Below are 17,227 nucleotides of genomic sequence, written 5' to 3' on the forward strand. Positions count from 1 at the left end.
CTTGTGCCTCCAAAATAGACAAACCAAGTACCTAATCCCTTCTAATATAAATAGATATGCTATTACCAATAAAAAAACACAAACAAAACCATGTTTTTAAAAATTTTTATTAGATTCCCCCAGCAAAGTGTGGCGGATTGAAAATGACGAATTTACTGTCTAAAAGCACTGTTGTCGAATTTACAATCTTCAATTGAATATACTTTTGTCGAATTGCCGCATTTGTACCATTGCAGAAATGTCGAATTTGACAAATGTCGAATTTCAAAAAGTCGAATTTGGAAAGTCCGTTTTTTTGACGAAAAGTACTGAATTGCATTGTCAAATAATTTTTTTGGGCGAAAATGTCCCGTTTTTCGACATTTTCGGGAATTCGACCGCAATTGCATATACCCCTAGGTCTGCAAAAGCTGTGGGCGCATGTATAGTTGTAACAGAACCAAAAGTTAGTACAGTAGGTTTATATTAATCTGAAGTGTCCTGCTGTGGCCACTGTAATCGTGGAAAGTATGTTATGTAGGAAGTCTCACAGCAGAGGATGCAGTAGTATATGCATGTACAGATCTGTGATCTGTTATTATTTTTTGGTGTCGTGTTCTTCGTAGAGTAACCGGGAACACCAATTAGTGCACCGTGTCCCCTCGCATGGCTCGCTTCACTCGCCATGCTTCGAGCAGGTTACCGTTCCTAATTGTAGTCCATGTGGAGTGTGAAGTATGAAAAAGTTCAAAAGATTAAAAAAAATTGTGAAAAACTCATGTCGACCTTTTGGCATGTCGACCTAGTAGCCACATTGACCTAGAATCCATGTCGACCTAATGCATGTTGACCAATAGTGGTCTTAATGCATGTCGACCTAAGTGTGGTTGACCTAGAGACTGGATACCCATTTACAATATGTGATTAATGAAAGGAACAAATATACATAAACATGGCAGCACAGCACCTGACTCCATATAGGTACATTGGGCCTGATTCAGAGTTGTATGATATTGCACAGCCACATGGAAATGGCTGTGCAATACTGTACAGCTTATAAGCTAATGCAGCAGGAGGCATCTGGTGTGAACAGACTCCTACAGGCTTGCTTCCGTGATTAGCTGTTGTGTCTCAAGATGCCCCATCGGATCACTCTGCGGAGCCATAAATCATCTGAGTAACCTTCAGGTTACTAAGATTTCCATCTAGGGGGCACTGCATGCGAGGACGCAGGGCCTGTTCTGCAGAATGGGTCCTACACATGTGCAGTGTCCCCACCACTGAACTTGTACACAACACATCAGGTTAGCGTACAAGTCTGAATCAAGCTCGTTGTGACAAGAAAATAACGCAATGACATTTGTGAATTGTGAAGAGACTGTTTAGTCACAAGTATTGAGAAGAGAATTCTGGGAAATGGTACTTACAAGGTAGTAGTTTAAGTCACGTCTTGACCAGCTAATTATTTGAGGAATGAAACGTGCTAATGTTTAGTTATAATCCATGTATGTACCCTGTTGGCTATGCACCATCTTATAGGGCTGCCATCTGAGTGGCATTTCAGAATAATCACTTTTCCTGAATTTGAATCCTAAAACGATTCAATTGCACCATATTAATCATTGCTGCAATTCACCATCTCAGTGTCCATAGTCTTCAGATCTGACATTACAAAATTATACAGATTTAATGAAGAAACCTTAACAACAATGTGTAAGAGCTGTATTGGTCAAATTATTTAGCTGTTTTACAATCCTGCAGTCCCACAGTTACACCACCTCCCCCGCCCCCCACTGATATACTGTAAGCATTGAAGAAGGAAATGGCCTTCAAATTTGGTCAGCTTTACTTGTATGCATGACATACTGAAAGGGACCAGATTGGCTCCCTGCAAGTCTTCCCATTTAGGGGCCAATTTATCAAATAATATTTGTGGCTATGTCCCCGAAAACACCAGTTTTCAGGGGTTAGCCGCTAATATTAAGTATTAATAGGGATCGCAGAAATCGATACCTGCTGCGATCTTTCCATTTCCATCCGCAGCCATAGTACTCTATGGGGGATGCGATGCTGCTCGGTGTATCAATATCGGGAATGCGAAGAATTCTCGATATTGTCCCCACAGCTACTGCAAGAAGATTGCATCACAGTCACGTGTGACAGCGCATGCACGGGACCCTTTTGGAGCCTCTGTCCCTGCAGGGGCCAATAGAATTGCATATTGCAATGCGATCCTGGGCTGTAAGATCCCGCCCAGATCGCGTTCATTATGCAATTCATGGGCACCTCAAGGAGGAGATGTCTCTAACATTCTAAAGAGTGACATAGTGGACAAATAGCAGAGCTGCCCATTGCAACCAACCAGCTGCTAGTTATACTTGTATAGTATATACTTGATAGATGCTAACTAGAAACTGATTTGTTGATTTTTTCTTATTTTTATATTTATATATATATATATATATATATATATATATACACTGCTCAAAAAAATAAAGGGAACACTACAATAACACATCCTAGATCTGAATTAATGAAATATTCTTATTAAATACTTTGTTCTTTACATAGTTGAATGTGCTGACAACAAAATCACACAAAAATTAACAATGGAAATCAAATTTATTAACCCATGGAGGTCTGGATTTGGAGTCACCCTCAAAATTAAAGTGGAAAAACACACTACAGGCTGATCCAACTTTGATGTAATGTCTTTAAAACAAGTCAAACTGAGGCTCAGTAGTGTCTGTGGCCTACACGTGCCTGTATGACCTCCCTACAACGCCTGGGCATGCTCCTGATGAGGTGGCGGATGGTCTCCTGAGGGATCTCCTCCCAGACCTGGACTAAAGCATCCGCCAACTCCTGGACAGTCCGTGGTGCAACGTAGCGTTGGTGGATGGAGCGAGACATGATGTCCCAGATGTGCTCAATTGGATTCAGGTCTGGGGAACGGGCGGGCCAGTCCATAGCATCAATGCCTTCGTCTTGCAGGAACTGCTGGCACACTCCAGCCACATGAGGTCTAGCATTGTCTTGCATTAGGAGGAACCCAGGGCCAACCGCACCAGCATATGGTCTCACAAGGGGTCTGAGGATCTCATCTCGGTACCTAATGGCAGTCAGGCTACCTCTGGCGAGCACATGGAGGGCTGTGCGGCCCCCCAAAGAAATGCTACCCCACACCATTACTGACCCACTGCCAGACCGGTCATGCTGGAGGATGTTGCAGGCAGCAGAACATTCTCCTTGGCGTCTCCAGACTCTGTCACGTCTGTCACATGTGCTCAGTGAGAACCTGCTTTCATCTGTGAAGAGCACAGGGCGCCAGTGGCAATTTTGCCAATCTTGGTGTTCTCTGGCAAATGCCAAACGTCCTGCACGGTGTTCGGCTGAAAGCACAATCCCCACCTGTGGACGTCGGGCCCTCATACCACCCTCATGGAGTCTGTTTCTGATCGTTTCAGTAGACAAATGCACATTTGTGGCTTGCTGGAGGTCATTTTGCAGGGCTCTGGCAGTGCTCCTCCTGTTCCTCTTTGCACAAAGGCGGAGGTAGCGGTCCTGCTGCTGGGTTGTTGCCCTCCTACAGCCTCCTCCACGTCTTCTGATGTACTGGCCTGTCTCCTGGTAGCGCCTCCATGCTCTGGACACTACGCTGACAGACACAGCAAACCTTCTTGCCACAGCTCGCATTGATGTGCCATCCTGGAAGAGCTGTACTACCTGAGCCACTTGTGTGGGTTGTAGGGAGATCTTACAGGCACGTGGAGGCCACACACACTACTGAGCCTCATTTTGACTTGTTTTAAGGACATTACATCAAAGTTGGATCAGCCTGTAGTGTCTTTTTCCACTTTAATTTTGAGGGTGACTCCAAATCCAGACCTCCATGGGTTAATAAATTTGATTTCCATTGATAATTTTTGTGTGATTTTGTTGTCAGCACATTCAACTATGTAAAGAACAAAGTATTTAATAAGAATATTTCATTCATTCAGATCTAGGATGTGTTATTTTAGTGTTCCCTTTATTTTTTTGAGCAGTGTATATATATATATATAGTGGCAATGAGGCGGCACTCACCAGACTTGCAAATGATATAAAACGTCCTTTATTGAATTCTTACGTTTCCCGTCGCCAGGGACAAGAAATGTAGGAATTCAATAAAGGATGTCTTTTATCGTTTTGCAAGTCTGGTGAGTGCCGCCCCATTGCAACACAGGTCCATGGGGTTAACACCCTCGGGAAGGCACCGCAGCTAGGAACATATTTCATACACGAGGAGTGCCGGGCACAGGAACAGTATATATATATATATATATATATATATATATATATATGTGTGTGTGTGTGTGTGTGTGTGTGTGTGTGTGTGTGTGTGTGTGTGTGTGTGTGCGTGTGTGTGTGTATATATAAATATAGTTTCTTACATAGGGCAGCAAATTCATTTGCAGTTACATTTGGAAACACAAGTGATATAACAAAACTGGGTAATAACACACACCATATTATGCCCCATAATAATGCCCCTTGCACCATATTATACCCTACAGCGCTATTGGCCCGCTGCCTCCCCCCCACCACCACCCTTTCATTGTTTCCAAACAAGCCTCATCTGACTACAAGTGTGCCTTTCTACGGCGCAGAGTACAAAGTGCCTTTAACCATTGGACCCCTAGGGAGCAGGTAACAAAGCCTCAGCAAAAATGGATAATGCCTCATGAATAAAGGGCCTAATTCATACTTAATCATCGATGTGCGAGAAAATGCACATCTTATATCATTTTCCTTGACATGCAGGGGGGGGACCCAGTACAGGGCAAGTCTGCTCCACATTCCGGAACATGCCCCCCCCCCCCCCCACACACACACACTTGCGAAAGCATCATATGGCGGTGATGCTTTTGCATGGTTCAAGCAGCCCTCTGCCTACGTAGCCTAGCTGTGAAGGCAGATGGCTACCCGCCATGTTAAGGGTCACAGCGGCTGCATGCAACGTCATGCAGCCACCGTGGCCCGCCCCTCCAACGGTCCAGACACGCCTACGTTGTCCGGACCACGCCTCTAAAACGGAGCGTCGATGCACACAAAATACAGCATCGATGCCCTGTTCCCGCCCCCCTCCAGGTCTTAAACTGCGTTCTGAAGAGAATGCAGTTTAGGACTTTGCACATGCACATACCAGCGCCTACTTAGGGGTACTGTATTGCATAATGTGTACTGGCAGCCCTACAATGTGAAATACTTTGGTACTGTATATAAAATAAACAAGATCATTACTATGGGACATAACATTAACAAAGGCACTACTATAGTAAATGAACTAGGGCACTATTATGGGGTATACAATGAACAACTGTTGCAGAAAAGTGTCTCTCTATAAGCACTGGGACAAGGGCCTCTACAAAATGTTGCTATGAGGCCCACAAAGTTCTGGCTACGCCCCTGCAGCTAACCATTGGATGGGCATTGGAAAGTTGCATGTGATGGCTGGCAACAATTGGATTTGAAGTACTTCCAGTGAATCAGGAACATCAATGGTTGATAACCATCGGCTTCCAATGTCTATCCTTTAGTACAGATCATGCATCTAACACATAAACCACAATAGCAATGGGGTTTCTAATTTATCGCAGATCCTTTTGAATGAAGCCTGGAAATATAATGAAAATGAAATCATAGGGGTACATTTTAACTAGCTAGGAAAATTGTTGTGCCCATCAATGCAACTCATCAGGGTGTAATCCTCATTAGACTAGCATTTCTTTCTTTCTTCACAGTCTAACGGCAATATTATCCATGACTGCCATGCACAAGCAAATTCAGATAACTCTGGAACTTGTAATAAATTTGAAGGGGTCTATTCATCTGGGTATCCGTTTGCATGGTCGACCATGTTATGGTCGACAGTCATTAGGTCGACCACTATTGGTCAACATTGACATGGTCGACATGGACACATGGTCGACACATGAAAATGGTCAACACATGACAGGTTGACATATGAAAAGGTCAACATGTTTTTTTTTTTAAATATGATTTTTAGATTTGTTATACTTTACCATCCACGTGGACTACGATTGGGAACGGTAACCTTTGCTGAGTGCAGCGGTAGCGAAGCGAGACACCTTGCCCGCAGCTTGGCGAGCGAAGCGAGCCAGGCAAGGGGACACGGTACACTAATTGGGGTTCCTGTTCATGTTATGGAAAAAATTACACCAAAAACAGTCCAAAAATCCACGTTGACCTTTTCATGTAATGACCTGTCATGTGTCGACCATTTTCAAGTGTCGACCATTAGTCCATGTCAACCAAGTCAATGTCAACCAATAGTGGTCGACCTAATGACTGCCGACCTTAACATGGTTGGCTATTCATACCGGAACCATTCATCTGTCCCCACACCAGAGCAATGATTGCGGCATGTTGGATACTTGGGTGCCAAAAGAATGTATAATATGCGTTTTGAGCAGGATTCAGCTCTCAGTCATTGGTGTATTACGTTTTTCTCTGTAGAAGATGAGCGTCTCATACAATAAAAACATAATTCTAGTTTCTGCTTTCTTTGAAACACATTTGCCTACTCTCTAGTAACGTCCGCAAGACTCCCAAATTCTGAGAAGTCCTTTTGGGCTCAAGGTAGGGCAGACCATCCTACATTTTCCTTATCTTTCCTGAGAAGTGGATGAATCAATTTGTGTCACAGCGTAGTGTCAGGCAGGGCCAGATTATAGGAATTGCATCAACATGGATTGCCATCTGCTGCTCAATAAAGAATCATAACATTTCCCACACTTGCCCTGGGACTTACCCTCTATGATCTCCGAGAGGGGAAGTCTAAAAAGTGGGCAAGTTCTGTATGCTTTGAAATGACCTGTTTTTTTTTAACAAAGAGACTAAAATCTAGTATTAACAACATGGAGGATGAAAAAAAAACTGGTTGCTGATAATTGATGAGTATGAGGAAACAATGACAACAAAACTGGGTTGAATTCGCTACATCCTAATTATAGATTGCACAATAATCATTTGCTCCACCTTTTCCCTCTCTCTTTGCTTTTTGTGTTAAGGAGTTGCCCATCCAAAGAAATATTTTACCAGTAACCCACTTAGTGTTCCAGTGCCTAAGACTTCTGCCATTTGGGGGAAACTTCATCTACTATGTGTAACAGCTGATTGTCCTGCTGCTGAAATGTGACGCTCTACTATTATGATACATTGTTGTTTGTAAAATGCCCAGAACCTGATTGGTTGTATTACAAGCTACTGAAGTGTCAGCCTAGGAGAGTCAGCTGTTTTACAACTGCCAGGTGGGCGAGAATTTCCTACACAGCAGGAAGAACCGGTACCTGACCCTCTACCAACATCTTGAAGGAAGAATTTTTTCTTACTACTAAATACTGTACAGTAAAACCTTTATTTTACAAGGAGCAGGGAAACGGATGCTAAGTCTGGGAAAGTGGAAAAGGTAGGAAAAGTCAAAAATCAGCTCTAGTAAAATAAACTAAAGTAACAAACACACAAGGCAATTAGTATTTCACCACAATGGTTAATCAAATTGAACATTCTGTCCAAGAACAAACAGTGAAGGGAATAAAATAAAAATAAGATTTTACTCACCGGTAAATCTATTTCTCGTAGTCCGTAGTGGATGCTGGGGACTCTGTAAGGACCATGGGGAATAGACGGGCTCCGCAGGAGACTGGGCACTCTAAGAAAGAATTAGGACTACTGGTGTGCACTGGCTCCTCCCTCTATGCCCCTCCTCCAGACCTCAGTTAAGGAAACTGTGCCCGGACGAGCTGACATTACAAGGAAAGGATTTTGGAATCCAGGGTAAGACTCATACCAGCCACACCAATCACACCGTATAACTTGTGATAACATACCCAGTTAACAGTATGAAAAACAACAGAGCATCAGACAACCTGATGCAACATAAAATAACCCTTATTTAAGCAATAACTATATACAAGTATTGCAGAAGAAGTCCGCACTTGGGACGGGCGCCCAGCATCCACTACGGACTACGAGAAATAGATTTACCGGTGAGTAAAATCTTATTTTCTCTAACGTCCTAGTGGATGCTGGGGACTCCGTAAGGACCATGGGGATTATACCAAAGCTCCCAAACAGGCGGGAGAGTGCGGATGACTCTGCAGCACCGAATGAGCAAACACAAGGTCCTCCTCAGCCAGGGTATCAAACTAGTAGAATTTTGCAAACGTGTTTGAACCCGACCAAGTAGCTGCTTGGCAAAGCCGTATTGCCGAGACCCCTCGGGCAGCCGCCCAAGAAGAGCCCACCTTCCTTGTGGAATGGGCTTTTACTGATTTTGGAGGCGGCAATCCAGCCGCAAAATGAGCCTGCTGAATCGTGTTACAGATCCAGCGAGCAATAGTTTGCTTTGAAGCAGGAGCACCCAGCTTGTTGGATGCATACAGGATAAACAACGACTCAGTTTTCCTGACTCCAGCCGTTCTGGCTACATAAATCTTCAAAGCCCTGACTACATCTAGCAACTTGGAATCCTCCAAGTCACGATTAGCCGCAGGCACCACAATAGGTTGGTTCAAATGAAAAGATGACACCACTTTCGGCAGAAATTGCGGACGAGTCCGTAATTCTGCTCTATCCATATGGAAAACCAGATAGGGGCTTTTACATGACAAAGCCGCCAATTCTGACACCCGCCTAGCCGAAGCTAAGGCCAATAGCATGACCACTTTCCACGTGAGATACTTTAGCTCCACGGTCTTAAGTGGCTCAAACCAGTGAGATTTCAGGAAACTCAACACCACGTTAAGATCCCAAGGTGCCACTGGTGGCACAAAAGGGGGCTGAATATGCAGCACTCCCTTTACAAACATCTGAACCTCAGGAAGTGAAGCCAGTTCCTTTTGAAAGAAAATAGATAGGGCCGAAATCTGGACCTTTATGAACCCTAATTTTAAGCCCATAGTCACTCCTGACTGTAGGAAGTGCAGGAACCTGCCCAGCTGGAATTCCTCGGTAGGGGCCTTCCTGGCCTCACACCAAGCAACATATTTTCGCCATATACGGTGATAATGTTTTGCTGTCACGTCCTTCCCAGCCTTTATCAGCGTAGGAATAACTTCATCCGGAATGCCTTTTTCCGCTAGGATCCTGCGTTCAACCGCCATGCCGTCAAACGCAGCCGCGGTAAGTTTTGGAGCAGACAGGGCCCCTGTTGCAACAGATCCTGTCTGAGAGGCAGAGGCCATGGGTCCTCTGTGAGCATTTCTTGCAGTTCCGGGTACCAAGTCCTTCTTGGCCAATCCGGAACAATGAGTATTGTTCTCACTCCTCTTTTTCTTACGATTCTCAGCACCTTGGGTATGAGAGGAAGAGGAGGAAACACATAGACCGACTGGAACACCCACGGTGTTACTAGTGCGTCCACAGCTATCGCCTGAGGGTCTCTTGACCTGGCGCAATACCTTTGTAGCTTTTTGTTGAGACGGGATGCCATCATGTCCACCTGTGGCAGTTCCCATCGATTTGTAATCTGTGTGAAGACTTCTTGATGAAGTCCCCATTCTCCCGGGTGGAGGTTGTGCCTGCTGAGGAAGTCTGCTTCCCAGTTGTCAACTCCCGGAATGAACACTGCTGACAGTGCTTTTACGTGATTCTCCGCCCCGCGAAGAATTCTGGTGGCTTCCGCCATCGCCACCCTGCTCCTTGTGCCGCCTTGGCGGTTTACATGAGCCACTGCGGTGATGTCTGAACAGCACCGGTTGGTTGCGAAGCAGAGGCTCCGCTTGACTTAGGGCGTTGTATATGGCCCTTAGTACCAGGATATTGATGTGCAGACAAGCCTCCTGACTTGACCACAGACCCTGGAAATTTCTTCCCTGTGTGACTGCCCCCCACCCTCAGAGGCTTGCATCCGTGGTCACCAGGACCCAGTCCTGAATGCCGAACCTGCGACCCTCGATAAGGTGAGCACTCTGCAGCCACCACAGAAGAGACACCCTGGCCCTGGGGGATAGGGTGATCAGCCGCTGCATCTGAAGATGCGATCCGGACCACCTGTCCAACAGATCCCACTGACAGGTCCTCGCATGGAACCTGCCGAAGGGAATGGCTTCGTATGACGCCACCATCTTTCTGTTTTGGTTTTAAGAGGCCTCTGACCAGAGTCACGAGCTCCTGAGCCTTCTCCGCCGGGAGAAAAACCTTCTTCTGGTCTGTGTCCAGAATCATGCCCAAGAAGGGCAGATGCGTCGTAGGAATCAGCTGCGACTTTGGAATATTCAGAACCCAGCCGTGCTGTTGCAACACCTCCCGAGAGTGTGCTACGCTGATCAGCAACTGCTCTCTGGACCTCGCCTTTATGAGGAGATCGTCCAAGTATGGGATAATTGTAACTCCTTGCTTTCACAGAAGCATCATCATTTCTGCCATTACCTTGGTAAATATTCTCGGTGCCGTGGACAGACCAAACGGCAACGTCTGGAATGGGTAATGACAATCCTGTACCACAAATCTGAGGTACGCCTGATGAGGTGGATAAATGGTGACATGAAGGTATGCATCCTTTATGTCCCGAGACACCATATAATCCCCCCCTTCCAGGCTTGCGATGACCGCTCTGAGCGATTCCATCTTGAACTTGAACCTTTTCAGGTATATGTTCAGGAATTTTAAATTCAATATGGGTCTGACCGAACCGTCCGGTTTCGGTACTACAAACATGGTCGAATAATAACCCTTTCCCTGTTGAAGGAGGGGAACCTTGACCACCACCTGCTGAAGATACAATTTGTGAATTGCAGTTAACACTGTTTCCCTCTCGTGGGGGGAAGCTGGCAGGGCCGTCGGTGAGGGGGCATCTTCTCAAAGTCCAGCTTGCATCCCTGAGACACCATATCTATTGTCCAGGGACCTAACAGGGAGCGAACCCACTTGTGGCTGAACTTACGCAGGCGTGCCACCACCGGGCCTAGCTCCGCCTGTGGAGCCCCAGCGACATGCAGTGGATTTTTGTAGAGGCCGGGGAGGACTTCTGTTCCTGGGACCTAGCTGTGTTGTGCAGCTTCTTTCCTCTGCCCCCGCCTCTGGCAAGAAAGGACGCACCTCGGACTTTCTTGTTTCTTTGTTCTAAAGGCTGCATTTGATAATGTCGCGCTTTCCTAGGCTGTGCAGGAATATAAGGCAAACAACAGAATTACCAGCTATAGCTGTGGAGACCAGGTCCGAGAACCCTTCTCCACACAATCCTCAGCCTTCCATATGCCTCTTAAGTCGGCATCATCTGTCCATTGCATATTCTACAGGACACATCAAGCAGAAATCGACATTCTTTAGGACCCAGTATACTCATGTCTCTTTGGGCATGTTTTATATATATATATATATATATATATATATATATATAAATCTCTTAATACAGCATCTTTAATATATATATATATATATATATATATACATATATATATATATCTACATACTAGGGTCTCAATCTCTGCTGATAAGGGACCTGTCCACTCTGCCCCAGCGCTATAAACCCATGCCGACACAATCGCCGATCTGAGTAGTGTACCAGAATGTGCACGCTATCTGCAGGATCCCTGAGAATAGCTGTTACGACAGGTTACCTTTTGGGCAAACGTGACACCCTAGGGGAAGATTCCCATCGTATCCTGGCCCTAGTGGGGAAAGGATACTGCCTGAGAATTCTTTGTGGGAAACTGCAGTCTCTTGTCTGGAGATTCCCGCTCTTTTTCCTCATGAGAGGAGGGAAATTTACCTCAGCTTTCTTCCCCTTAAAATAAGATTTTACTCACCGGTAAATCTATTTCTCGTAGTCCGTAGTGGATGCTGGGAACTCCGAAAGGACCATGGGGAATAGCGGGCTCCAAAGGAGGCTGGGCACTCTAGAAAGATTTATGACTATCTGGTGTGCACTGGCTCCTCCCACTATGACCCTCCTCCAAGCCTCAGTTAGGACACTGTGCCCGGACGAGCTGACATAATAAGGAAGGATTTTGAATCCCGGGTAAGACTCATACCAGCCACACCAATCACACCGTACAACTCGTGATACTATATCCAGTTTGACAGTATGAAAACAACTGAGCCTCTCAACAGATGGCTCAACAATAACCCTTTAGTTAGCAATAACTATTTACAAGTATTGCAGACAATCCGCACTTGGGATGGGCGCCCAGCATCCACTACGGACTACGAGAAATAGATTTACCGGTGAGCAAAATCTTATTTTCTCTGACATCCTAGTGGATGCTGGGAACTCCGAAAGGACCATGGGGATTATACCAAAGCTCCCAAACGGGCGGGAGAGCGCGGATGACTCTGCAGCACCGAATGAGAGAACTCAAGGTCCTCCTCAGCCAGCAGTGCCAGATTAAGGTCCACAAGGGCCTGGAGCTGAAATTGTTGAAGGGCCTATTGTGTGCTGTGACGGTGTAAGTGATGTGGGGTTGTGCTGTGGGGCAGCATCCAGGAGTGTATAGTCATTCCAGTGGCAAGTTAGAATTTGGCGCTCATGTGCTCCTCTATGTCTGTACATGACCCAATGCAGGGAATTCATGTTTGAAAAGTCGGTTGGGTGTCTGTTTTTTTCTAATAGACAGGAAAAAACAGACACCCAACCGACTTTTCAAACATTTGAATACCCCCACCCCCCCATGTGTCCATATGTGCTCCTCTATGTCTGTATGTGCTCCTCTATGTCTGTATGTGCCTATGTCTGTACGTGCTCCTCTATGTCCGTATGTGCTCCTCTATGTCCATATGTGCTCCTCTATGTCCATATGTGCTCCTCTATGTCTGTATGTGCCTATGTCTGTACATGCTCCTCTATGTCCGTATGTGCTCCTCTATGTCCATATGTGCTCCTCTATGTTCGGATGTGCCTATGTCTGTATGTGTTCCTCTACATCCGTATGTGCTTCTGTATGTCCATATGTGCCTTTAGTATGCCTATATGTGTGCTTCTATGTCTTTATGTGCCTATGCCTGAATGTGCTCCTGTATGTCCATATGTACCTATGTCTGTATGTGCTCCGCTATGTCGGTATGTATCTATATCTATATGTGTCACTCTATGGGTTGGGTACGTGATCCTGACAGTGAGGATGCCGTTGGTCAGAATACTGACACTTCTTGGTAAGTAAACTAACCCTACCCCTAACCCTCCCACAGCCTAACCTTCACTTCATGCAGCCTAACCCTAACCTTCCCCTCCCACAGCCTAACACTAACTTTCACCCTAGTGCCTAACCCTAACCTCCCCTCCTGCAGCCAAACCCTAACCCTGCTTGGCATACTAGGAGAGAAGGGGAGATAGATAGAGAGAGAGAGAGTAGAAAGAGAAAAAAAGAGAAGGGGAGAGAGAAAAGGGTGGGAGACAGAGAGAGGGGGAGAAACAAAGAGAGACAAGAAAGAAGAGGACACAGAGAGAGAGCGAGAAGGGGGAGACACACTCAATGAGAGAAGTGGGGTAGACAGATAGACAATAGAGTGGGGACACAGAGAGCGCGAGAGAGACGGGGTAAGAGAGAGAAAGGAGAGAGAGAAGTATGAAAGAGAGAAGGGGGAGTGAGGGAAGGGGAGAGAGAAAGAAAGAAAGAAAGAAAGAAAGAAAGAAAGAAAGAAAGAAAGAAAGAAAGAAAGAGAGAAGGGGGAAGATACAGAGAGAGAGAAAGGAGGGGCAGAGAGAGAAAAGGGGGGGAGAAAGAGAGAAGGGGGAGACACAGAGAGAAAGAGAGACAGAGAGAGAGAGAAGGGAGAGACAGTGAGAGAGAGGGGGGAGGAAGAGGAGAGAGAAGGGGGGCTGGGGAGAAAGATAGGAGGGAGATAGAGAGAGACAGACAGAGAAAGAGAAGGGGAGAGAGTCAAGGGGGAGACAGAAATAGACAGAAGGGAGAGACAAAGAGAGAGAGAGGAAGGGAGGGGAAAGAGAGAAAGGGGGAGGTGAGAGAGTGGGGGAGTAAGAGAGAGAAAAAAAGAAAAGGGGGGAGAGAGAGAGAGAAGGGTGGGAGACAGAGAGAAGGGGAGAGACAATAGAGAAGGGGACAGAGAGAGAGAGAGAAGGAGGAGGCACACAGTGAGAGAAGTGGGGTAGACATATAGACAAAAGAGTGGGGACACAGAGAGCGAGAGAGATATGGGGTGAGAGAGAGAAAGGGGAGAGAGAAGGATGAGAGAGAAGAGGGAAGAGACAGAGAGAGAAGGGGGCAGAGAGAGAGAGAGAGAGAAGGGGGAAGATAGAGAGAGAGAGAGAGAGAGAGAGAGAGAGAAGGGGGAAGATACAGAGAGAGAGGTGAGGGTGAGAGAGGAGAGAAAAGGGGGAGAAAGAAGAGAGAGAGAAGGGGGAGAGACAGAGAAAGAAGGGAGAGACAGTGAGAGATTGGGGGAGGGAGAGGAGAGCGAAAGGGGGATGGGGGAGGAAGATAGGAGGGACATAGAGAGAGACATACAGAGAGAAAGAGAAGGGGAGGAGACCGAGAGAGAGTGAAGGGGGAGACAGAAAGAGATAGACAGAAGGGGGAGACAGAGAGAGAGAGAGAGAGAGAGGGGAGGGGAGAGAGAAAAAGGGGGAGACAGACAGAGGGGGATGTGAGAGAGAGGGAGAGGGGTGGAGAGTGAGAGAGGAGAGAGAATGGGGGAGTCAGAGAGAGAGAGAGAAAAAAGAGAAGGGGAGAGAGAGAGGGAAGGGTGGAAGACAAAGAGAGAGAGAGAGAGAGAGAGAAGGATGGGAGACAGAGAGAGAGAAGGGGGAGACAGAGAGAGAAAAAGAAGGCTGTGAGACACAGAGAGAGGGAGAGAGAGAGAGAGAGAGAGAGAGAGAGAGAGTAAGAAGGAGGGAGACAGAGAAAGAAAGAGAAAGAAGGGTGGGAGACACACACTTACAGCGGGATGTACTAGGGGAAAAATGTGATGAAACCCCCCGCATTTTCAAATGTACTAAGACCTGGCCGCACACATATCGTTGTGGAGGGTATCGCCATCTTTTTATGTCGAAACCCTATAGAAGCCTATGGGCTTCTTTCCGCAACCCGTCGCACAGCACCACACCGGCCGCTTACGCCGACCTCCCCTCACCGGCTCCACGATCCGCCACCTCCTCCTCCCCGCATCACAGCCATGTCTCCTTCTGGCTGCAAGGAGGAGGAGCCCAGGGACTCCCAGCACATTATTATTATTATCCTTTATTTATATGGCGCCACAAGGGTTCCGCAGCGCCCAATTACAGAGTACATAAACAAATAATCAAACAAGAAAACAGCAACTTACAGTTGACGACAATATAGGACAAGTACAGGGTAAATACACATAGCTACATCAGCAGATGACACTGGAATAAGTATCAGGTGGCAGAAGACTGCTGGATTTGGTGCAGTTGAAGATTATTAAAGTAAGAAAAGGGTAAGCACATGAGGGAAGAGGGCCCTGCTCGTGAGAGCTTACATTCTAAGGGGAGGGGTAGACAGACAGGGGTGACACAGATGGGGTACATAGAGAGCGTGGAACAGAGGTTTAGGATGAGATTTGAGATTCCGGGGCTGGGAGGTGACAGATCCCCTGCAAACCTTTTCACAGGTATCGCAGGGGGCCTCTGTCACGTATTGTGATGTTAATCGCATATGTTAGTAAATATGCGATTAGCATCGCGTATTTTTATTTTAATACATCCTGAGAGAGAAGGGGAGACAGAGAGAGAAAGAAAGGGTGAGACAGAGAGAGAACGGGGAGACACACAGAGAGAGAGAGAAGGTGGATACAGAGAGAAAGAGAGAGGGGAGACAGAGAAAATAAGGGTTGAAATAGGCATCCCCTAACCCCCCCTACAGGCAGCACTGTGTATCTCCTTCCCTACAGGCAGTACTGTGTACCTCCTCCGCTACAGGCAGCACTGTGTACCTCCTCCGCTACAGGCAGCACTCCTCCCTTACAGGTGGCACTGAGTACCTCCTCCCCCTCGTACAGGCGGCACTGTGTAGCCCCTCCATACAAGTGGCACTGTGTACCACCGCACCCCGGCGGAACTGTGTACCTCCTCCCCACCCCATACAGTCGGCATTGTGTACCTCCCCTCCACCCCATACAGGCGGCACTGTATACCTCCCCCACCCCATAGGGTTGTAAAACACGCTGGCAGTCCGGCTTTTTGCCATCCAGGAGGGTCTTTCACACACAACAGCTTTAAAACGTGTGTAATGCTGGGTGCATGCGCAGCAGCGGCTAAAAAAATCCGTTGTGCGTGAAAGCTCCCCTTCACACTAGAGATGAGCGGGTTCGGTTTCTCTGAATCCGAACCCGCCAGAACTTCATGTTTTTTTTCACGGGTCCGAGCGACTCGGATCTTCCCGCCTTGCTCGGTTAACCCGAGCGCGCCCGAACGTCATCATGACGCTGTCGGATTCTCGCGAGGCTCGGATTCTATCGCGAGACTCGGATTCTATATAAGGAGCCGCGCGTCGCCGCCATTTTCACACGTGCATTGAGATTGATAGGGAGAGGACGTGGCTGGCGTCCTCTCCATTTAGATTATAAGAGACTGAGAGAGATTTACTGGAGCTGACTAGGAGGAGTACTGTTACTGTAGAAGTGTAGAGACTGAGTGGAGAGAGTTTACTAGTGAGGACAGTGCAGTTTACTTTATAATCCGTTCTCTGCCTGAAAAAAGCGATACACAGCACACAGTGACTCAGTCACATACCATATCTGTGTGCACTGCTCAGGCTCAGGCCAGTGTGCTGCATCATCTATTATCTATATATAATATTATATATATCTGTCTGACTGCTCAGCTCACACAGCTTATAATTGTGGGGGAGACTGGGGAGCACTACTGCAGTGCCAGTTATAGGTTATAGCAGGAGCCAGGAGTACATAATATATTATATAGTGAGTGACCACCAGACACACAGTGCAGTTTATTTAATATATCCGTTCTCTGCCTGAAAAAAGCGATACACACAGTGACTCAGTCAGTCACATACCATATCTGTGTGCACTGCTCAGGCTCAGGCCAGTGTGCTGCATCATCTATTATCTATATATAATATTATATATATCTGTCTGACTGCTCAGCTCACACAGCTTATAATTGTGGGGGAGACTGGGGAGCACTACTGCAGTGCCAGTTATAGGTTATAGCAGGAGCCAGGAGTACATAATATATTATATAGTGAGTGACCACCAGACACACAGTGCAGTTTATTTAATATATCCGTTCTCTGCCTGAAAAAAGCGA

The sequence above is a fragment of the Pseudophryne corroboree genome, chromosome 6 (genome assembly GCF_028390025.1).
Source record: "Pseudophryne corroboree isolate aPseCor3 chromosome 6, aPseCor3.hap2, whole genome shotgun sequence".
Classification (NCBI taxonomy): domain Eukaryota; kingdom Metazoa; phylum Chordata; class Amphibia; order Anura; family Myobatrachidae; genus Pseudophryne; species Pseudophryne corroboree.